At 39.4% G+C, this 24,369-nt stretch overlaps 1 long non-coding RNA gene across 1 annotated transcript; it reads left to right on the forward strand.

Annotated features, from left to right (window-relative positions):
• The first annotated feature begins 953 nt into the window (after positions 1-953).
• LOC135298171 (uncharacterized) lies at positions 954-11,696 on the forward strand. Its single transcript, XR_010360164.1, has 4 exons — positions 954-1,132; positions 4,351-4,483; positions 10,604-10,651; positions 11,115-11,696. It is a non-coding gene; the product is annotated as an uncharacterized LOC135298171 (long non-coding RNA).
• Positions 11,697-24,369: the final 12,673 nt, after the last annotated feature.

The raw sequence follows: 24,369 nt of genomic DNA on the forward strand, positions 1-24,369 counted from the left end.
CTACTTGTTAATTAGGAGAAGTAGGAGACAGAGTAGCATTAACGTGCCTGCCCAGCAAGGGCAAGCAGAAAAGCCCTTCAGGTGGCTATTGATACAAGTAGATCTCTGAGTTTACAAATATGCTTGTTGCACTTAGTATGTAAAATGATGTACCACCACTGAGCAATATTGTTCTGAGCAAAAATTCTCTGAGCTATGGGCACTCCCCAAGCTCTACTTTACCCCTAGCTTGGCAGATCTACCCATCCATACTGGTGGGCATCAGCCCCAGAAGAATCACTAGCTCTGACTTATAGACTTAAGCATGAGGTAAGTTTTATGGGCCTAAGAGCATGGGCTCCAAAAGACCATCAGATTTATTGGCAAACTGCTGCACTGCCCACTAGTAAACATCAACAAGGAAGGGTAACTTAAATTTTCTTTCAGTTCAAGGGGTTTTTTGCAGTTTTTGTTCCTTGAATGTTTCTCCTGAGCATTCAAAGTCCTGAAATATCTTGTAAAAGATATGTATCTGAATGGTTTCAAAGATGATGGAAGAAAGAAAGATTGTTCTTTCTTTCAAAGCATGCCCAGAGGAGTGTATGGTGATATTCTGTGTCCATTGTTGCTCAGCATTCACCATCAGCATCAAGCATGTAAGCCTGATGAAATTCAAGTACACATTTCACTCTCTGCTGGAATATGCATTACTGCCCAGTCTCTGGGGTCTGCAGGCAATGGACTTTCTCACTTTTCTTTGAAGATTTTCCCACATTCCTCAGAACTAGGGAGTGTGTCAGAGAAAAGTAGCAGGAATGATATTCATTAGGATGATTAAGAGACAGAGCCTTTTCTCCTTGCTCCAATTAGCACATCAGCACTAGTGGAGCAACAAGCATTTCTTCACCTCCTTTCTTTCCCACCTCTGACCCACTTACCCTCTCCAAAGTCCCTCTTCCACCTCCACAGAACACCACCTTCTAAATGTGAAGATGCTTTCTGTGACATGGGAGGTGACACTTCAAATCTCCTTGGCTGGTGAAGGAAATGGACCCGTCCCTTTCATAGCACTGGTGGATGACACCGACCTCAGGAGCAGTCTCAGCAAGGAGCACCATCTGACTTCTTTTTTCCAGTGGCTCTCAATCTATTGGTGAGCACCCCCACAGCACCTCAAAATCTGCAGGGATATTGGTGACATTTAGCCCAACTCAGGATGGAAGAACTGATAAATTATCAGTGTTAATAAGGCAAAGCGACTCGTTACAATAAGCAGCAGAACTTCAAGTCACAGAAAACTGTAACACTGAAAGCATATTTCCCTGAAACGAGGATAAACGCCCCACATTTAGGTGGCAGCTGAAAAAGAGACCTGAGGGGCAGAATTTTTGACTGGGGACCTAAAGTAGCAGGTGAGCATTAAAGTCATATCCAAGCCTTTTCATGGATTTAGCCCCCCAAGTCCTATTAAGCAAGCAGCCACCTTAAACACACCTCACAAATCGCAGTCTGTTGTTTATCACTTCCCACAGGCACCACTTTAAACACACACATGTGAATATATGTGTGTATAAAAGGAATACCTGCAGAAATTAAGAACATCTTAATTAAACTTAAGATGTGTGGTTGAGATAAGTTTGGCATGTGGCCACAGCATTCCAAGATTCTCAAATAGCATAATCTAATTCATTTTGTTTAAGAACACAGAGGTCATAAACATACAGTAATTTGAAACACTTAGTACCCTGCCAGCTGGCACTGTCTCGTTTCCACTTCTTTGCACTGTAATTTCACTTCCATTTGTGCCGGGCTTGAAATCTCCTCACTTTAGTAGTAGTCTGTATTATGTTACACAGTATTCAGCTGAGGTATTTTTTAATGAACTAATTACATGTTAGTTAATAATAGAACATTTCTTTAGCAGTCAACTGCTGAATATAATTCTGAGAGGACTACTGTACACTGGGATCCTGCAGGAATGCTTAGGAACAAGTTTCAGCTCAAAGCATTATGTCTATTCTTTAATGTGCTATAAAAAATTAATAAGTCCCTGGAAAGCCAGGTATTTCATCTTTTCACTGCTGGATTGTGCACTGAAAACTGATGTTTTGCCACTTTTGTTTTCAGATGAATCTTGGAAGTCATTCAAAAAATAATGGAGAGTATTAATGGAGACCTGCCATCAGAAAATCACATTTATATTTCTTTCTGCTTGCCATCCCCTCATATTCAGCCTGTTTATGCTGCAGTGCTGTAGACACAGTCTATGTGCTCATTTCCTAAGCAACCTCCAAGCTCTGGGAGCAGATATCTTCTGCGAAGTTCACACCCTCTTTATGGCTCTCCTGTACGAGGTAGCATGATGTCATGTAACGTGATGTTGTGCAAATCTTCCAGAATTCTTCTCACCACTCTGCCCACTGGGGAACCTTCTGGCTGGCGTGTTTAGCCAAATATCCAGACAGCTCAGCATATTTCTAGTTCCTGAGATGAGGCACAGATAAGTGTCACAACTTTAGACTCTTTCAATGTTGACTCAGAATTCTCCAAGGACACATGCCCTTAAAGATTTTCTTGTGACCACTTGGTTTAGTTTTGAGACAGCAGTGAGTTAACAGAGAAATTCTGATGGCCTATGGATATTGTTACTTCAAAATTATAAACTTCTGAGAATGTCATAGGTCAGATTCTCCTTGCCTGAGGTGAACGACCACACCATAATAAAGCAGTATTTAAGCAACACAGATTTATAGGAAGAAAGGGTCTGGCTTGGCATTCAGAGACACATACATGTCATGCTCGGGCTTCACCATTCTCCTCACAGCATGTGCATAACTATCACTACAGTGTTAATGAAAGGCGGGTATTGAGGGGTTGTGCTCTTACATGTGCATTAGTGAGTAGAGATCACCATCCAAGATTTTCTCTGCTGGAAGACAGGGATACAGTTACAAAGCTATTCTCTGTCTGGTACTGCCAGCAGCACTGTAAATCCCCCACACTCCGTATCTAATATACTCAGATGAAGAGGAGGCAAAGAGTCAAGCCAAGGAAAAGCAAGAGGAGCACAGGCTGGCTGAAAGGCAGCTCTCAGAGACAAAAACCAGACAGAACCCCTTACAAACCCAGCACTGGGCTCCTGAAAACCACTCAGCCTTAACCCTTAGACTGCTTAGAAACTGGAGGAGAATTACAGAAATACCAGAGTTTATTGACAGTGAAAATATGAAGGATGGGTTTTTGAGTAAGAAATGCTCTCTGATGTGGAAGCATTGCGGTTTTTTGAAGTGTTATACAGGAGAGACATATACACATCCCATTTCCTACATTCCAGTACTGTTAGGGAGAAGGATTTTGAGCTGTAGAATCCCTGGGTGTTGACAGGGATCTTCAGGGTTTCCAGCCTAGCCTCCTGCTTGGACCACGTGCAGCGGCAGCAGGCTGCCCAGTGTCTTGCCCAGCCAGTTTTGCATGTCTCCAAGAATGGAGACGCTACCACCATTTTAGACAGCCTGTTCTAGGGCTTGACTGTGACTTCTGATACTGAGCCAGAATTTCTTGTGTGGTAACTTAAGTTTTCTCTTAGTGAAATCAAGATTGGACCATAGCTTCACTAATCCCATTGAATTTATTTGAACAGTTCTAAGCAATTTTGTTGTAAATTATAGTGGAGATAGAACTGCAGGGTACAGATGACCAATAATGCTATATGAAACCTTCCACTTTGGATTTAGCTGAGTCTGATACTTATTAATTGTCACTGTTATGTAAGTGGTTTGAGTATAAAAATTGGAGGCATGAGGGCAATTCCTTTTCTATCATACATGTTTCTTACCTGGCTTAGAGATGTCAGTCCAGTTCTCCATGTACTGGCCTTTGTGTCAAAGCCCACCAGGATAGTTGGTGGTCACACATTTCTTGACAGTTTCCAGATTCTTAAAGATATTGAGGCATTATTCTCCTTTCTTGCAAGGCCTAAGCAATTTAGACAAGTAAGAGCCCTTTTCAGAGTTGCCTGACTTAAGAGTCCTTAGAAAGCCAAGATTTAAGTGAAAAATATTCTGGAATTCACTTCCTAAGAAGTGATCTCTCTACAAGAAGAAGGCAAAAAGGAAAGAAAGTGGGATGAGTTGTGGAAATTTATGCTGCCTTTACAGTTAAAAGAACTTCACTTGCAGAAACTGTGTCACTCAAATCTAATAACTATGTTAAAATAAATTAATACAAGGAAATGCTGTTGGCTACAGGTCAATTCATATCAAATTTTTTATGGATATTAAAAAAAAAAAATCCAGGCAAAACAATCCAGATATTGTCTTTCCTGAAAATGAGTGCAAAGAAGAAAAGAGCTCACTGGATTTTTTTTTCTAGTGTTCTTTGGAAAAATGACCCTTGAATAGGGTCTTGATGAAAGGTGCACTACAGGAACAGAACTGATTACAACTGAAGAGGAAAAGGGCTCACATAATTATGCATATGAGCTCAAACCTCTGTCTTGCGTCTGGTGAGTTTTTACTGACAGTTTATTTCCAAGACAGTCATCAATATAATGTCTGAGAGCTTAATCCTTCTCCCACTAACTCAGTACCAAGACTCCCACTGGCTTCTACTGTGTTGCTTTGAAGCCTGCATGTTCAGTGCCTACAAAATGAACTGCTACTTACCCAGGAGAAAAGCCAGGCAGAAAGTATTCAAATATAAACATTTACATTTAAAGAATTGCTTGTATTGAAGTCCATCACAAAAGTGATTGATTGTCTGTCATTTTTGAGGGTGTTCTTTTTTTTCAAATATTTTTTCTAAATGGATGTAGCTATTGAAATAGGAATGGCCTATTTTATTTTAAGTTCTAAATAAACCAGAAAATTCAATCTTATTTTCCGAGCAAAATAAAAACTTATTTTATAAAAAAGAATGGCTGATTTACAAAACACTTGCTTTGGATTACAGAAGAATAAACATAATAATCTCATTGTTTTGGAGGAAAAGTAATAAAGTATCACTTGAATTACACTTGATCAATCAGATAAGTCTGCTTTAAATCTTGAAAAATGAAAACATCATTGGCATTCTCCTATGTTTTATGCGGGTTTTTTTTTGACCTGTCCTATCTGCTTGGAAGCTAACCACAAATTCTAGTTGGAGCATACTGAAAAGTTCAGAGCAAAAATAAAGCACACACTAACGTCAGTTTTGTTCAAGGGCAAAGAGCATAAGGGACAATGTGTTTTTCTGTGTCCTTTAAAATCTGGGCCTCTATAGTTTTGCAGAATTGAGCTTTTGGGGTTAATTGGAACAATAATTTTAACAATTTGTCATTTATTTGCCTCCATGCAGATATTCCAGATTATGGAATTTCATTTTATGCATGATGTGGTGATGACTGAGTTTGAAGGACTGAGAAAGTTGCAGAGGCTAGTTCATGAAGTCTCTCTTTAAACTATATTTCTAATTCAGAAATAAAAACCTGAAATTAACAAATTGCTGTTAATCTCAAAAAGCAACAGCACTTCCCTTCATTGTCTTCCTTATTTTCATGGAAAGGGACTACTGACAAAAACCTTCCTCCCTGACTGATGTCTGTGGTGCAGGGACTGTGATTCTTGTCCTGCTGAGCAACATTATAGCATCAAGTGCTGAGGCATATGAAGTTTTTGGCCATGCTCTTTCATTTTTTTTCCTAGTTCTCCAGATTCCTATGCCCTGTTCTCTAGTTCCCAGTGGTAGGCATTTCTGCAATTTCGATTCACTTCCAAATATCTTTAGAAAATGCAAAGCGCTCTTGGTTTGGGTTTCATCCACAGTCCAGTGCCAAAAACCTATCTGCATTTTCCCCCATGTATATCCTAATTCTAAACTTAGTTTTCCTTTTACATTCTGCAGTACTAAGCAATCCTGGGGGGAAATAGCTATTCAGGGTGGCATTAACCCTGTGTGAAATACAAAGTGTGAACATTTTAGCTGCCCATCATCACTCAGCTGATCAAAATGGCTCTGTGGCTGGCACTTCTTCCGCCTTACTTCTTTTCCCCAAAATTGCTTAAACAAAACCCATCTAACTCTTTCTAAAACTAAGACTTACATTGTCTAGCCTGTCTAACAGCCCCCTAATCCAGTCAGAAAGCCCAAACTGTTTGCAATAACCAAATATACATGTGGAATTTGCATTAGGAACGTAATAGACCTCCTAAGCATGGTTATTACAGCATGCTCAATTGTTCAAACATGCCTCCCACCTGTTGCTGCTTATAATGTGCTCAAGTGCCATCAAGTGCAAAAGTTATGGTGCTATTTATGTGGAACCTTCCTAGAAATGCACGAGGTGTAAGATATATTTATAAGACCCTTCTTTTATCTCTTCCACCAGGCACAACAGGGGTCTCATCTCCTCCCTGGGTGCACATGTGACTACAGATACCATTTCTGGCAATAAAACATTCCCACCATGCAACATTATCAAATCTCAGTGCAGGAATTCTCTTGTGCCTTTTATCTGGAGAAGGAAAAAGTGGGGGGAAAACACAACACAGAGAAATTGCCCCATTGCTTTGCTGGTTCAATTGTGTTGTGGACACATGTGAGGTGAAAACAAGAAAGAAACTTCACGTATTTGTGTGGGAGCTGTTACAAAATCCTGCAGGAAATTTGTGTCAGCACTAGAGGCCTGAGGCCTTTTGGAGTTTGTGGAAAGATGCACTCGAGTATAGTCTAGATCAAGCCCCTAATACAGAAATGTGTCCTAACAGTCACTTGAGTCACTTCTTGTGCATGGTTGCAAAGTATAAACCAGTGAACCTCTAGTTCTAATTATACTAGCTAACATTGTCATCATTGGCTCACCAAAGCCAAGATTTTACTCAAAATCTTGGTGCTTTTCAGTTCTGGGAATCTCAGTTCATGCTCTGAAGTTTAAGCCATGCTAAGGTGGCCAGTCACAAAGTGAAGAGCACAGACCTGTTAGCTTTAGTGCTTCAACAACTAGGAATAACATTAAAAATAAAGCTCCAAATTTGTTTCAAATAGCCCTGCAGAGTACACGAGATCTCTGTCTTTACAGCTTTCTCAATTATGATTCTGGAAAGTAAGAGGTCCTGTGAAGATGTGGATGACACTTCACAGGAGCAACTGCTTCTGCAGCATACAAGAGAGTTACCCATAGAAGGACTGAGATCTTTTGGTGAAATGCTAGTGCTGTTGCACAGAAAGGGGCTTGCTTGGTCACCAAGAGATGAGAAATGTGGAAGTGTGGAAACACTGAGCTCTGCACAAGGAGATGAACCTTCTTCTTATCAAAGACTTCTCCAGCTGGGAGAATATTAGTGACATGCCATGACTTCTCCCTTATGACCCACACCTTCTTTTCATGCTTGTAAAACTGGTGATATTATCCTCTTTGAAAATGATGTCGTCCCCTGAGCTAAGAGTTTGCAGTACATCTCCAAGTACATCTGCTGGTTTGATGCCCCTGTGCTTATCTCAGTGGCCCTCTCTGTTAGCAGTATTCCAGACACAGCTGGCTGAAACACTGCTGTATAATCTGTTTTGGAAGGAAAATTATCTTTTCAGCTAAACTCTCTTTTTTTTTTTTAATGGATTGTCTGCTTTCCATGGTAAATTCCAGATTCTGGCTGAAAAGCCAAAGCATTTGCAATAAAATGCCTCGTGTGTTTCTATGACATCGTGCATGGCACAGGAAGGTAGGGAAATATTTCCTGACAAGTGCTGCTGATATAAACTCATATTAATGTTGATGCCTTCTCATGCAGCAAGTTTTAGTGGAGCCACTGGAAATTACAGACAGATGGAAGATGCAGGTTGCTGCATGAAGCTTGTTTAGCATGCTGAACAACACCACAAATATGTTTTTATATGCACACTTCTTTGAAGTGTGATGGATGCAGCATGTGTGACTTGCTGTCTCATTTTTCTATTGAATTATAAAAATGCCTACCCACAGATCTAGCTGGGTGGTAGCTCAATTTTTCCCAGTAGCTTCTGACAGTAGTTACATTTCATTTAAAACATACACTCACTTTTCCTGTATTCCCCAATGTAAACATGTAAGAGTTGCTGGAATTTACTGAAGAAAAAAGAACTTTGCAGACCTGTACTGCAGAGGGTGGCACAGGAGGGCCAGAGAAAACACATCTGTGGGTGAAAGGCTCACACTCTGTCTTTCAAAGCCAAAGACCTATAGGTTTTTTCTCAGCTGCCCATGAAAGCACTGAGCTCAGCATTTGCTTTCTCTGATGGAAATGGGGCTGTGCCCAGTCCCTGTCAATGACTTATAGGGTGCATGAAGAATGCAGCTGTGCCCTGCTCGTAGAGTACAGGGGGAAAGGCATTTCCACTGGCCCTGCCTGCTCCCCTCCCTTGGTTACCCTGTTACCCAGGACAAGACCTGATTGTGCCTCCACCTCCCCATCTGAGCACTGACAGCACTTGAGCATCCTCCGTGATTTTCCTACTGAAACATACATTCAGCTGCCAGCCCCTGAATATTTTTGGTGTCTTCTGAATGTCTTCTGCTACTGGAGAAAATGAAGATTTTTTTTTTAAATGTATTTATTTTAATTGTGAGCTCTGTGTCTCTGGGTTAATTCGTTCTGGCTGCAGTTTGAAAGAATGCCATTTGCAAAAACCGCAAGAAGCTTAAAGAGTGGAGCAATTACTGCATCCACATTCTTGGAGAAGTCTGATAACAGTGGAGACCTTTCCTCCAGCTCAGTGACAGGCGTGACTATGCTGTGAGAGAGTGCAGCACAAAAATGACTCATGGGCAGCAGAGTCCTCAGTGCCTGCCTGCTGACATCAAAGCCTAGGAACTCAAGGCCTCTCTTGAATGAGCTCAACTGCATTTAAGGAGATTCTGGGGATCAGTCTGAAAAAAGCACATTAGACATGTTTAAGGAAGCAAAGCACAATTTCTTTGTTATCTGCGGCATCAGTGGAAGTATAAGGGAAGAGGTATATTTTCCCAAGGTGTCCATCAGACAAGATCCCTGCATTTTCAGATGCCCATCGATTAAATTGATCAAGACAAAGTACCCACTGACTCTACTTGAAAGAAGAATTATTTACGTGGTTGTTAATTGTGAATTGGGTTGCACAAAGTGTTGATTTTGTCAGATCCTGAAAGTTTGTCAAACAGATCACATGCTTTGTGACATTGACATCTTCACTGTAGAAATGCCCCTCAACACTTTGTTTCTTGCCTAAATATTTACTGACTGTCATGACCCTTTTCATCTACCTAGAACAAAACTAAAGTCAATTTTCTACAGCAACAATAGATATAGCTTTATTCTGGACAGCTCTGTCTGCATTGTGTTGACCATCTTCATTTTCAAAGTCCTGTACACCATTACCCTCTCACTTCTAGTCCAGTAACTTTAAACCTAAAAAAATTTAATTTTATTATCCAATGGTAGAGAACTGTCTAATTTTCTTATTACATCTGCATTTAATATCTCAGTAATTAACGTTAGATGCTAAAAATTCTAATTTAGTTCTAACTGACTAGTACTTGTACATAGAAATCCTTTAGAACTTTCTTAAATTTCTTAGAGCTCAGGTAAACTGGATTCAGTTCTGGTTTTGCCTTAGGTTTCCTTTGTGATGATGGTCCCTTCTCAATGCCTAGAATAAGTAAGCTTTCTCTTAAGTGAGCCAGCTGTGCCAGGGTTACATTTTTTGCTGTATTCAAAGAAGGAATAATAGTATTTCCAGGTTTCTGTATAGAAGCTGGTCTTAATTTTTGACAACCGGTATTATTAGCCAATCTGTAGCACAGTGGTGCTCTGATCCTGGCTGAGATCTTTTATAATGATCATTAATGATTCATTAAATAAACACCAACAAAGAACAAAAATACTGTAGCTTCAGTTTCTACAAAATATTCCATTATTGACACAAAAGGACTTGTAACACCATCTGCTAGGAAACTTCTTCTGAGAATATTATTCAGATTATTCTTTCTTTAAAACTGGACAAATTATTCAGGTTTAAATGGAATCTACTTTTTTTTTTTTTAAGTGTAGGGTGAGCAAAGGGGAGACACAATAACATAATGACAATACTGTGGAGTTCCAATAAAACATATGGGAGACAATGCTGGAGGGATAGCGACGTAAGAACAGTCAGGAAAAGATGTTGATTTCAAAAGAAAGCAATGTCTTGCAAACCTTTCACAAAACAGCAGAATGATAATTTTTTTGAGTAATTAAATCTATGTCTCCAGTGTTAAATTTATGGTGAACATCTGTTATGGCATCTGGCAAGTACTGTCATGATACTGTGGCAAACAGCAGCATAATGCTACATATATAAGCCTATGGTCCTGCTTTATTCTGCTCTTGCAGTGTTGGGGATATTCCCACACTGAGTTTCAGATAAGCCCACATAAACAGCCATTTTATAAATTAACAGTAGAACTGATTCAGGCTAAGCGGAGGAAATCTTATTTCTCTAGAACAGGACAATTACCGAAACAACAGATGTGATTAACCCTGGTGCATCTTTCAGTGGCAGCTCTTTGGCACAAATATGCACTTGTTTGAAGAATACCAAATGTCCATTTCTAACTGCACAGAAAAAGTCCCATCTGTGTTTTGCTCTTTCCTAGGTGGTGACCTGTACATTTCTACCTCCAAGGCAATGTCTCTCTGCCCAGGTCAGATTTACATATTTTGAAATTTTCAATGTTCTTATAAAATCATATTTCATACCCCTCTTCCTGTTGTAGCAGTTATTAATCCAGTCTGTTTTCTTGGGGATTGAGGGTATGCCTTTTCCTGGGGCGGGGGGAGCAGAAAAGGGTGGCATTAATAATTTAGGGCTTTTCCTCAGATGAATTTTAGGATATGAGCTTATTGGTTTAATATATTTCTGAGATCTTTAACATCCCCAAACCAGGAATTTGGGTAAAGCTATAGAAATGTCTCATCTCACCAGTCACTCATCCATCTTTTGTGTAAAAGCATAAACCCTTTCTGCTTCCACACAAGCGAAAGAAAGAATAAGGAAGAAATTATTTCCCCTTTTTCAGATACTATTTGCTTGACTGATAGCAACCAGCTCTGACAAAAAAGAGTCAGAAACTGAAAAATCAGTTATTCCTTTTGTAATTCATTTAGGAGCAGGCACCAGTTCAACCCTAGCAAGACCTTTTGGCCCTCCCAGGAAGAGAAGGAGACAGAGGAAAAACAAACACGCGGAGATAAACAGCAGACTGTGGAGCACAACAAAAGACAAGGGCTGTGGGGAGCTGCAGGATCAGAAATTAAGGAATAAGGAGAAGAGCACTAGTCTCAAGGTCCCATGTTGCCAGGAGAGGTTCAAGGAGTTGGTGGCAGCAGCCCAGGAGTGCTGTGCCCTGGGGACAGGGCAGCAAGGGACAGGGGACAGGGCTACTAGCAACAGGGCTCCCCCCTCCCATTTTGATTCTGCTTCTTCCTCCCAGTGATGTGAACAAGCAGTTCAGCTGGAGCCAGGAGAAAACTGATGGAAAGTCTCTGGTGATTTTCAGGGCTTTATTCTGAAAGGTTAGACATGACTACATCAAAAGTATTGCTCCAAGCTGGACTGGGAGAGTATCTCAGAAATAGTTTAAGCTGTAATTTCAGACTAGCCTGCAATGTTCCCAGCAGAATAGAGAGAGAGACTTTCACCATGAGAAAACAAACAAACAAATAAACAAACAAGCAGTCAGAGAAAAGAAGCTGTTTTCCGTATTTTGTTTGGAGGCAACACTCGTTTATCATACCTCTTTTGGCAGAACTAACTCTTGGCTCAGAGCAAAGCAAAACTTTCCATGGAGAGTGAATGGTGCTACTGACCCAGACACAGAGGTGTGGGAATATACGGGCTAATCCAAGCTGTCTCCAGCAAGGATGCTTTACTGAGGAGGCAGCTGCTGCTTTGTAAGGGCTTTGTGGCAAGCGGATTTTTTTTTAAATTTCTGTACAGAGGGATTTTCCCCCATGTCTGGGTCTCAAAGGAACAGCCACCACACGATTAATAAATGACAACAGTGATCACTCTTGAAAGCTCAGCCCCAGCCTGGCTGTGGAGCCTCTGCCAGCACTCCAAGACATGGAAGGCCAGAGGATAATATTGGCTGAGTCAAATGGCTCTTGAGGGATTTACAGAGTGAATTATACTTGAAAAGGGAATCCTCTTTTATGTCTACTCTGGGGAAATAAATGCAAGGCACTGTTCAAAGTTGCTCTGAGTTGGACAAGTTTTCTGAAAGTGAAAGCAGAACAAAAATTCTTGTCGCTCCCTGAAGGTACTCCAGCAGTCTCAAACCCATGACAATAGAATTGAAAGAAACGCAAGCTGGTTATTTACCGTAATGCACTGGAGGAACCAAGCCTGTGTTAAACAGAGAATGTTCTGCTCTTGTCTGTTTTCATTTTATTTTGTCAGTTGCCATTGAAGTAACTGCATGATTTTTAGCACCGCATCTGTAATGTGATGAACATTTGTCCTGTCATTGTTTTCGTCTTAACCATCTCTTTTGGGGGAAAGATATTTAGAGTCATGTCCTTTGAGCAGAATTTTAATTTGGGGACTGTAAGGAGGAGGCAAAAAAAAAATTTGCTTTCTCTTTTTAATATACTTGCTTCTCTTATGTTTGTTTCACGGAAGAAAAGGGCAAACCCCCAGATATTGTATCTAATGCAGGGAGCACACAAAAATTAATTTTATCTAGGGAGTAGAGCAAAATAAATAATGTACAATGGCCAGTATGTTGAAGAGAATATTTAGAATCTAGACATATGAACATCAGCAACAAAATTATATATTTCAAAAGTACAAAATTCAAAAACACATAAAATCAAACAAGTGAAGTGAGCTTCTGATTCTGAAATACTTAAATATTTCCTTCGAAAGCTATAAAAATAATTTTCAGTCTAAGAAATATCACTTCAACATCTGCTTCAAACTTCAAAAGAAATACTGTTCCATATATTTCAAGAGGTTAAAAAAAGTAATTAGAAATCAAGAGATTAGAAAAGTTATCAACAAATGTCACAGTTTTAAACGACTTGGGAAGTGACTATTATTTTGTATGTGGGGAGGCTTTACTCATTTTCAACTCCAACCCTATCCCAAAACATAAACCTATCCCCAACACTAAAAAAAACCCTAACCCTCAACCTAAACCTAATTCTAAACCAAAGTCTAAGACTAACCCTAACCAAACCCAAACTGTAGCCCTAAGAGTAACCCTAACCCTAATCCTAACCATTAACCTAAGCCCAAACTTAAGCCTAAGCCAAAACCTAACCCTAAGTCTAAACTTAAGCCTAAGCCTAAAACTAGGCCTAATACTAACCCTAACCCTAAACCTAACCCTAAGCCTAAGGCTAAGCCAAAGCCTAAGCCTGAGCTTAAGCCTAAGACTAAGCCTAAGCTTAAACCTAAGCCTAACCCTAAACCTAACCCTAACCTTAACCCTAACCATTAACCTAAGCCTAAAGGTAAGCCAAGAGATAAGTCCATGCCTAAAACTAAGCCTCAGCCTAGGCCTAAGTCTAAGCATAAAACTAAGCCTAAGACTAAGCCTAAACCTAACCCAAAGCCAAAGCCAAAGCCTAAACCTAACCCTAACCCCAAGGCTAAGCCAAAGCCTAAGCCTGAGCTTAAGCCTAAGCCTAAACCTGAACCTAAGCCTAAGCCTAACCCTAACCCTAACATTAACCCTAAACCTTATCCCAATCCAAACCATTAACCTAAGACTAAAGGTAAACCGAAAGACAAGTCTATGCCTAAAACTAAGCCTCAGCCTAGGCCTAAATCTAAGCATAGAACCAAGCCGAAGATTAAGCCTAAATCTAACCCAAAGCCAAAGCCTAACCCTAACGCTAACCCTAACCCTAACGCTAACCCTAACCCTATGCCTAAAACTAAGTCTCAGCCTAGGCCTAAGTCTAAGCACAAAACTAACCCTAACCCTAACCCTAACCCTAACCCTAACCCTAATCCTAATCCTAATCCTAATCCTAATCCTAATCCTAATCCTAATCCTAACCATTAACCTAAGCCAAAATTTAAGCCTAAACCTAAACTTCAACCTAAGCCGAAAACTAAGCCTAAGTCTAAACTTAAGCCTAAGCCTAAAACTAGACCTAACCCTAACCCCAAGGCTAAACCAAAGCCTAAGCCTGAGTTTAAGCCTAAACCTAAATCTAAGCCTAAACCTAAACCTAAACCTAAACCTTAGCCTAGCCCTAACCCTAACCCTAACCCTAACCCTAACCCTAACCCTAACCCTGAGCCTAAGCTTAAGCCTAAACCTAATCCTAAACCTTAACCTAACCCTAAGCCTAAGCCTAAACCTAAGCATAACTCTAACCCTACCTTTAACCCTTTTTATTTTTTTCACTTGTGGTGCAGCTTTAGATGTTTTTAACCCTAATTCTAATCCTAACCTCTAACCCTAACCCTAACTTTAACCCCCAGTGGTAACCCTGACCTCTAACCCTAGCCCTACCCCTGACTGTAAACCCGTACCTTTAACCATAGCCCTAAACCAAACCCTAACCCTGAAGCCTAACCCTAACCCTCGCCCTAACCTAAACATCATCTCTGTTTACAAGAAGTTCTGCAAGTTCCTTTCAGCTCAGTGAAACCCAGCGATAGAAACTGTAAGCAGCCCTGACACCTGTGCTTTACCTGTCTATCCATTGTTACTTCCTTATGTCTGCTCAAAAGCTGTGTACTTCATTCAGGATTAGCGAAGTCATTTGGTGTTTTTCTTCATGGAACCTAACTATGTGGTTTTAACTATGTGAAGTTAAATCACACCTGTGTGCAAGTGTCCTCCTGATTCAGAGTGTGAGTGACTTCTCAGTTGTGTGAAGAAAATTTGTTGATCTGGGAGTGAGGTTTTGAACTTGCAGCCATGTTTTGTTCCCTCATTGCTATCCCACCTCCCCTCTACAGAGGCTGTTATTTTATGTTAAATATTTATGTTGTAGTGTCGTACACTTAGGATGTGACTCTGATACCCAGTATGGCAGCACTCCCTGAAGAACTCTATATCCTGTACAATATTAAACGTCTGTATTTTGTTTGGTTCAGGTTCTCATACAAGTGTGAAAAGGAATTTGAAGCTATAAATCACCGCGGGTCAGTTTTTACCTTAAGTGCTAACCACATCCCTGAATCAACAATATGTTTTCCTTCCTTTGCACAGATGGGCTAACCCTGTGGGCTGGCCACGTGTTATTACACCTAGAAATTCCAGCCATGCTCACTGCACCACCAACCACTATTCATTGCTGAGCTGAGGAACCTCTTCCCACATGATTTACAATCACACAGCTCAGAGCTTTTGCTCTCCTAGCAGGTCTTGCACTCAATCAGAAACCCCAAGCTCGTTAATATAATCCTAATAGTTAAAGTAAAATATTAAAACACTTTCTAATTACTTCCTTCCCATTTTCTATGGCTTTGCTTTTAATAACATGGTTTTTTATTATTATTGTTGCTTGGTTTCAGACTCATTAATTTTCTGTAATAGGTCTGCTCCATTTCCTTGAACTGTGAGCATGAAGGACCTACATACTCAGCTCAGGTGATGACTTGAAACAATATGAAAATGAGATGATATAGAAAAGGTTGAAAATGTCACTTGTTCAGGCAGTGTTGCTCCATGTATTTCCAGGATATCCTGTTCTACTTCACAGGGCAACTAGTCTCCACATATTTTGCAGGTAAGAGCACTGCAGTGAGCATTTGCTTTAGCGGGAGCAGTGTCAAATATTGACTCAGCTCATGGTTCCATGCAACAGACAGGAGATACTTCCCTCAGAGGCATCCCGAATTAGTACTGGCTCTCTGCAGTGCAGTCACCTTAAGGAAAGCACATTTTTAGAGGGAGAAGTTGAACACGATCATGATAAGACACATGGAAACAACGATATCTCAGGGAAATTAATCTCCAAGGGAGTAGCGCTGGTTTGCAAGCAACTAAAAAAATCTCAGGAGGATTCCTCTTCATAAGCCAAGCAGGAAGAATCACCAGAAGCATTATCTGAGGGCAAATAGGCAGGCAGACAGCCAGCAGCTTTCCACCCGCCATGCTCATGGAGGTGAGTCAGTTGTTTTCTTCCTCAGAGCTTTTGTGAGTGATTAATACAAAACATAAGCTCCTTTCATCATTGATTTATGCTCTTCCTCTGCAACTGATTGGATAACCCCTTTCTTCAGCTGGTGTAACTCTGTCTCATCCCATTGATTTCAGACCTCGTCTTTGAAATGTGAAGTTTCTTTTCTCCTATGGCTGGTTTAATTATTTAACTCTTGCACTGTAATTTTAAATTTTAGTGTGTAGTTTTGGAGCTCTTCAAAGGAGGGTATTTTATGTTCCTGAGTATTCAGTTACTCCCTTTCTTGCACACATAACTTTGATTAAGCCACTCAGTAGCTCCTTTCTCTAAGACTGTCTAGTCCTAAGTCTTCCTTGCTTTCTCCTGAGCTCCTGTCATCATTCCCCCCTTTCCTTGGCTATAATACCTTTCCCACAGTACAGTCACTGGCACTATGTACAGGCTCTTGTAAATAGCTAACACAGAAACCACATTGCCTGTCTTTGCCCTTCTATCCTTTGGCTACTATAAGCTGGCATTTTGCTTGCATTTTTCACCTTTTTTTTTTCTTTATTTTTCATCTTCTTTTTAGCACAGCTGTGCAGCTGGCTGCTGTCTTCAATTATTTTTCTATTTTTCCACAGTAACTCCCAGGTCTTTTTCCAGAGAATGGTGCTGGATGACTATTTAATTCAACACACACAATAGTTCTTGCATCAGTTTCTTGCTTGCAGACAAATTACTTGATGTGTGCTAATATTGAACTACATTTACCACCTGCCGGCTCAGATCATCTCAAATGATCCAAAGACTCTTTGACTTCAGTTCCACTGTTCCTTGCATTCTGTCCACTCCTAATACTAGTATTATATTCCACTCCAAAGGTTTATTTTTAGGATATGTCTGCCAAATTGTTTACACACGTTAGTTCCCTTAACATTTCCTCCTTTCCAACAGCTTCTGACTCCTGGGACAGACTGAAGGTCTCTGTACATTAGTTCTGAATGATTTATACCCATGACAAAGTAGAAGTGTGAATATGGGGCAGGCTGAACACAGGTTCTTCCTTTTGAAAAATTAAAAATGGAGAGGGCACAATTTTCAAAAGGGCTTAAAAGCAAATAAAATGAGTGAAAACAACTGTGAAAATCTCCTGAGAAAATGCTGTTCAGGCGTCTCACTGGGAATCCACTTTTTCCGAGCCATTAGGAATTAACGATTCTGGAAATATTGGTACATAAAGGCAAGCGATGCACACTTCTGATGTGCAAATGTATTTGAAATTATATCCATCCCTTTAAGTATTCTGAAAAGAATAGCATTAGTTAAATGCTTTTGTGTGCCAGTGGAATATTTTCGAGGGTTCCTACTTCATCTTGCAACAGTTTAAATCAGATCTTATCAGGATGCCTCTGTAAAGGGAATGACAGTGGGTCAAAGCAGTAGTCTTACTGGATAAAATAGTGATGATCCCTAATCCCTTGGGCACCTGATTGCAGGGCAGCTGATTTCAGTACTACATTTACATCCCTTTTGAGTGGGATTTGGCCCTTTTTCAAAAGCTATAAGCCCCTGCTTTGCTTTATTTCAAAACAAAACAACACAGGATAAAATTAGCAAAATGTCTAAAGTCTGAAGGAAGAAACACCATAACTGGAGATATAAAACATTCAATTAGAATGAGGAAAGATTTTCAAAATTACCTGGACATCTGAAAATAAAGTTACCATTTCAGCCAAGGGACAGTATTTTAAAGGATTATGAAGAAACAGCAATTTGTGACTTCAATATCCCAGTCCTTTAGACCTTTTCTGGCAGTGCTAGGAAAACATTTCCTACATACTTTCAGTCTTATCATGGAAAGTCAGACAGCGCAGGATCACATGGGTTGATAAGTTTTCAACCAAATAAGAGTCAGAAATGTAAAAGCAAAACACCCTGGGAAAGTTTCTCTGCTCTCACTTTTATGAGAAAATATAGTACATTCCCCTGTCCAGTCTATAATTAAGATGAAAGGCATATTTCCATATAATTTGTGATTCAGTGCCATGGTTTGCATTCTGTGTGGACTGCATCATCTTAATTCTTCGAACACAATGAAACAAAACAAACAAAAAAAAAAATTAGGCTTACTAGTCAAAGAGGATACATTACTACAGTTCAGACTGTTTTTAAGTCTGAAGAAACAAAACCGCTTGAAATGCTACCTTTTCATAAGAATTGAAATGTACAGCCTCTGCAAAAGTGTGACTTCATATAAAAACAATTAAGTGCCCTGGTTTGAAATATTTGCTTATGTTACTTTGTCTCCCTACTACCAGATAGGCAGAGAAAGACAAAAGAATCAGTAAAGATATCCTTGCCTTTCATGTCTCCAACCACATTTTAGCTCTCCATGGCTGTCTCTGGGTCATAACATGGAGGTGTGGGATCATCTAAATGTGTCAAACACACATTAATTCAGCATTTAACTCTGTGCAGGTCTGACTGACCATCTAAGTGATAGCCAAAAGCCTCTTTTTCTGAGATTAGAAATTTATCATGAGTGAGAAACACACAGAAGCCCTGACCAACTGAAAAAGGTTTAAAAAATTATTCTGCTTCTGCTTCAGTTCTGCTGACTTTTGTGGAGTTCAGGAGAAAGTGGACACTTAAGTGAATCATAAGTAATTTAGGAGTTCTTGAGAAGACCATCCCCTGTGAGATCTCTGTACTTCCAATAGAAATGGCAAAGGAACAGTCTTTCTCATGGTAAATCAGTATATCCATTTTTTTCCAAGCTGGGATGAAGAATAGCAGAAGACCCCCCCCAGGTAAACAACCCAAAGGAGAAAATAATTTAAGAAATTTTTAAACCTTGAATGCATGTTTTATGTTGATACCTCTTTTTTATATAAATTTGCTTGTCCATCATTATAGGAGTCTAAATCCCAAGCAGACGTATACTCAAAGTCAGATGTCTGGTCATAGTTCTATGGGAAATACAAATGTCAGGACACGTGTTAAAGCCACGGAACCCTTCAAACATAGATTCTTCCATGCAGATCCACCCTTTCTACTGGGGGCCCAGTTGAGCCAGTAAAATATTGGAGATTTGTCAGCACATTGAGGGCCTGTGATGATGAAGGTTTACCCCAGCATCCTTAACTTGGGTTAAAGCATCTCTCAGATGCTGCTTTAACTCAGCTTCTCAGGAGTGGAGAGAAGGGAGATAAATGCTCCTTGAGCTTCCTTTTGCACAGTGAGAACTCGGTGTGCCTTCCCTTGCCTTCACAGCAGCTGTTCTGGAGTTTTAACACTGCATTTTGGCTTGACAAAGTTCCCAGCTGAAGAGATTCTCACAGCTTAATTCTTTTTTTTGATAGCAATGAAAGAATTTCATTCCTGCACTCCCCTATTATTCCTGTAATTGCAGCTTCCACACCAAGGGTGGTCCATCAGCACCAGGACAAAATGTCCACTCAATACACAGGAAAGCAAAAGAGTGTGTTCTGAGTGGACATTTTCTTCTGAGTCTGGTAGCCCACCACTGGCACCAAAGCACTAGGGAAAGGAGAACTGGGGGTGTGCTCTGGAAATTATGCGAAATTTACACATCACCATCTGCTGGGTCCCAGAGAAGTGTCAGTGTGTGGCTGTACAGCTGCAGGCCTGGCCAAAGCATGAAAAAAATTAGTGCCCTCCTGCTGAGAAAGACAAAGTGATTGCACTTCTTTTGCTGGCTATTGTGGCCAGCAAGGGCACTCATTCCTCACTTCTTTCCTCTCCCACCCTTCTCATGTTTGTCGGGACAAGAAAGATTCAGGCAAAGGTTTCCTGCATATGCCCCTGTGAACAGCAATTTGGTGGATTCAGGAAGGGGAGAGCAGGCAGAGATATGGAAATGGAGGAGTTGCCTGAGGAAATCTGGTTTCCCACATGAGATCACTAAGGGCATTTATCATGCAAGAGAGCCTGCCTCTGAGTATAACACCTGTAGTATCTTTGGACTTATTTTTGGTAAAGGACTGTGTAAAGGAAGAACAGATGCTGGATTAGAGGGCAGGACGAGAAATGCTTCCATTCCAATTGGTGCATTGCTTTATTTTGTTGAAATTTTATGTCATTTCAGTGTCTGTGACAGACAAACCTGAAAAGTTTCAGAGTTCAGATTCAGCCTGTGTAAGTATTCAGAAGTTTAGATGTTTATCTGAACCACATCTAAACCACACAAAGTAACATCTTGAGACTCTGTTGGGATAGAAATCTTGTAAGAACAGACTTTCTCATGACATTTCCAACACTCCTGCTTCCTGTCATGGCAGTGAAAACAGCCATCCTCATGGTATTTCAACAATTCTTCTTCTAAATGGAAACCAGAAGTGGATGGGGGTGGAAATATATAAGACCTCTCCAAAGTTTGGAAATCTGCTGCTTGAGTTTCTTTCTAGAAAAATTTAGGGTTCAGAAGCCTTTATTCCCTCCAAACTTCTCTGTGGAATAGCAAACACAGAACAGGAACTGAAAGCTTTATTGAAAAAGAGCGGTGAATCAAACCATCTCCCTTTTTTGTATTTTAAAAGCTCCAAAGATATTTGATGGAGTTAAAAGATAGCACAATTGAAACAAACAAAAGAAAACATTTTTTTCACATTGCTTATACTTAACTTCTGTAGCACATGACCACAGGATATTATTGAGGCCAAAAGCTTAACAGGATTTAGGAAGTGATGGGTCATTTATATGGATAATAAAAATATTCACTGTCACTTTGGATACTGTTACATTAAAATATTTGCAAGGGATATAAACTCATGTGCCTCATTGTGTAAGCCAGATTCTAAGTGAAGGGCATTAGGGAAAAAGCTGTGCTATTACATGCTTTTTAATAATTGCTCTTTTCTTGCATATTAATGTCACATATCTGATATTAGACAAGAGAAGATATAATATTAAAAGTAACAATTGTATGGTTTTCTATGTCCTTCCATAGCCCTTTCCATTCCATTTGCTTTCCACTCTCTAAATGTGTTGCATTAGAGGACCAGGATATGGAAATTGCAAATGCCTGTACAGGGGTGGTTTTCTCTAGACATAATCTTCTGTTTATTATAAATATAATACTTATCACAACAACTTAGTAAGGGATGTGGATTCTTATGTCTTTAACACAGATTTTTAAAACCCCATATATTTTAGTTCAACTTAGCTCAGTGCTTTGCAGGAGATCTAATTAAATTATTACAGCAAATTTACCAGGCTTTAGTATTTCATTCCTTGAAAGAAGGTTACCCCAAAAAAAAAAACCAAAAAGATTTTTGAACTTCACAACAGACAGTGAGTTAAAATATGATGTATTGTCCCAGCTGTATTTGGGAGAAATGAAACAGAACAATTAATAAATTTATAGAGAGCTGTGTGGTGAATCAACATTCAGCTGTGGCATTCAGAATTGCAGCTGTGGTATTCAGAATTTCTATACCTGTTAGTAATACATTGAATCACAGTATCTCCTGTATCCATAGATGAATTTAGGTGTGAACATCTGTAACAACAATTCTCAAAGGACAAATTTATTTGATGACAAGAACTGGTCAGAGAAACAGAATTCCTATCTCCAGTATTTCAAAACTGGTTTTCATTTGAATCAGAAGTAAAAATGAAAGTATTTGTGTTTCCTCATGAACAAAAGTTTTCTTCAAATTCACAGAAGTGCTTCATTTTGATAGCATCAGCTTCACGTGACATTAATTATCTTATTAATACATTTTAAATTAATCATGTTGAAGCACTATAGTATATTGTATTTTAATAGCTCAGGTATTGTACGTAATAGTATATATAATGCACAAAAAACACTGTATAGCTTTAATATTAAAATTAAAATTATAATACAATTTTAAAGAATATCGAAGTTCCTTATCTAAATGAAAACTTTTTATATTATGATCTTTGGAAGTGTTCAGTTTTAGATGGGGCTCTGAGCAACCTGGTCTAGTGAAAGGTTTCCCTGCCCATGGCAGAGGGTCTGGAACTAGATGATCTTTAAGGTGTCTTCCAACCCATGCCATTCTATGATGTTCAAAATTATACATTCTCAAATTTCTCATAAACAGACATTGCTGATATTACATATTTCCTTTAAAAAATTTAAAAGCCTTAAACAAAATCTAGTATTTTCCATCAGAAATAATTTCTACTAAAATACTTTCACCCAGCTTTTCTGAAAATTCTAAGCCACTTTCCTAATGCAATCACAACTTATTCAGTGGTGAGGAAAGTTAATGCTCTTGTTGTAGTAGAAGCAGTAATGGAGAAGGATTCATTAAAACAAGAGAAAAATGGAAATGATGATTGCAGGTAGCCTCGGGTTACTGTCTGGTACAATAATACAGTTCCCCTTTGCACAGTAATGAGCAAACCAGATGTATCCTGTAACTCTCCTGTAAGGAGTAGGAATAGTTAGCTCAGCAAGGTATAAAGCTGAATCCCTGTTATCTAGAAAATTTCTGAACAAAAATACCCTTTCTCTACATCTTGCTGATTGAAGAACTCTCCTTAGATTATGTACTAACAATTGCAGCCACAATATCATTCTAATAACATCTTGGGGTTGATTCATGTTGTTATCCCTCCGAAGTGCTGTCTGATTCTCAGATGGCTCTGTCTGAGGCTGAAAAAGCTGTAGCTCATGCAAATCTTAGCTTTTCTCCTTCCCTTTCTGTATCTATATTTAATCTGCATTGATTCATCTACTTATCTGTATATCAATCTAGATATCCACCTATTGATCAGTGTCTGTGTATGTATATGTCTACACTTCCATCTGTGGTAAATCTGTGTGGAAGATTATTTGTACCTTTCTCCTCTTCCCTGTGAAAGGGTGCTAGGCACAGACTGGGAAAACAGGGAACTATTTTGAAGACTCCTTCCTCAAATCCAACTCCTGTGCAGCTTTCCTGAGGCAACGCACAGGGATTTTTTTTTGTCCTGAGCACTGGTGCTGCTGTCATAGGTGGCAGTGAAGTAGCTGCTTATTTTCTGTGACTCATCAGTGCTTTGGGAGCAACCCAAAGGGTGTCTCTGCAAGACAAGCTGCAGAATCTCCTCACCTCTGCAGACCTGAAGCCAGTCTGAGCTTGAACTAGAAGAGGAAGGAAATGAGGGCTTTCAGTGAAGTGGAAGGGAAGGGAGAGGCAGATTCTGGGGAGGGATTGTCATTACAGGCCAAAGTCATCTGCTGAAGTTGCATTTCCTTGTGGTCACATCTCTTTTTTAAATAAACAACTGAGGTAAAGGTTCATATAAATGAACAATTCGCAGTAATGTAGGCTATTCTATGTATAGTACTGCACTGCATCTGTAGCAATTTGTACCACAGTGAGCCAGTGCATACCTTTAATTAATTATTTGCTGTGACTCTGGAACTTTAGATTTCATATTTGCTTTGCCATATACCCCTGCCATCTGTTAGCTGCTGCTGCCCTTCATATTCACTTTTCCACCTGATTTCCACTGGAGCTTTACCTTTAAGATGCTTTTCTACATCTACATTTAAACAATTTGCCTTCTGTTAAACAACTGTGTTCTCATTATGACATTTAAAGAGAAAGATGGTTGGCAAAAGCAAATGCCACTGTATGTTTCTGTGTTTTGTATTGTGCAGAAAGACTAATGTATATCTGAAAACAGTGAAATACAAATTGGATAGGGAAAGCAATATATGAAGGTCTATACATAAAGATATATTTCTTTGGAGCTAAACTGAATTTTAAAGGTAGTTTGATTGAATTAAGTCGGTTAATGACAATTCACAGGGAGAAAATATCTACAGTTTTAAATCTTACATTGTTTAGCAATAGTAAGGAGAAGAGTACAAAAATCAGCATAGAAAAAACAGGAATGGAGTTTGGTTTTGTGGCAATGTTATTTTTTGTTTAAACATTTCAGTATGATAACTCTATAAATTAAGACAAAATAACTGCACCAATTGTCAAGTCTTCAAGGACTGAGAGCAGTTCAATGCTGATCTTTGTTATGGCAGTGAATAGAGACTTCACAGTTAAAGCTGAACTGAGATTTCCAGTCATGGCCAGAACTAAATCTTCTCAAGGATCATAAAAGTGAATATTCTTCTCAAAACTACATCATTGGTCTGAGTACTGAATGTATTGCCTGAGAATTTTCTGTCATATCTTTTAGTTTTTCATGAGTTATAAATACTTTTGAGATTTTCCATGAAAAATTTGTTAGCCTTTCTAATTGCCTCTCAAAAATGTCTCAATTACAAATCATTTTTAAAAAAGCCAGC

The sequence above is a fragment of the Passer domesticus genome, chromosome 3, assembly GCF_036417665.1.
Source record: "Passer domesticus isolate bPasDom1 chromosome 3, bPasDom1.hap1, whole genome shotgun sequence".
In the NCBI taxonomy this organism is placed as follows: Eukaryota; Metazoa; Chordata; class Aves; order Passeriformes; family Passeridae; genus Passer; species Passer domesticus.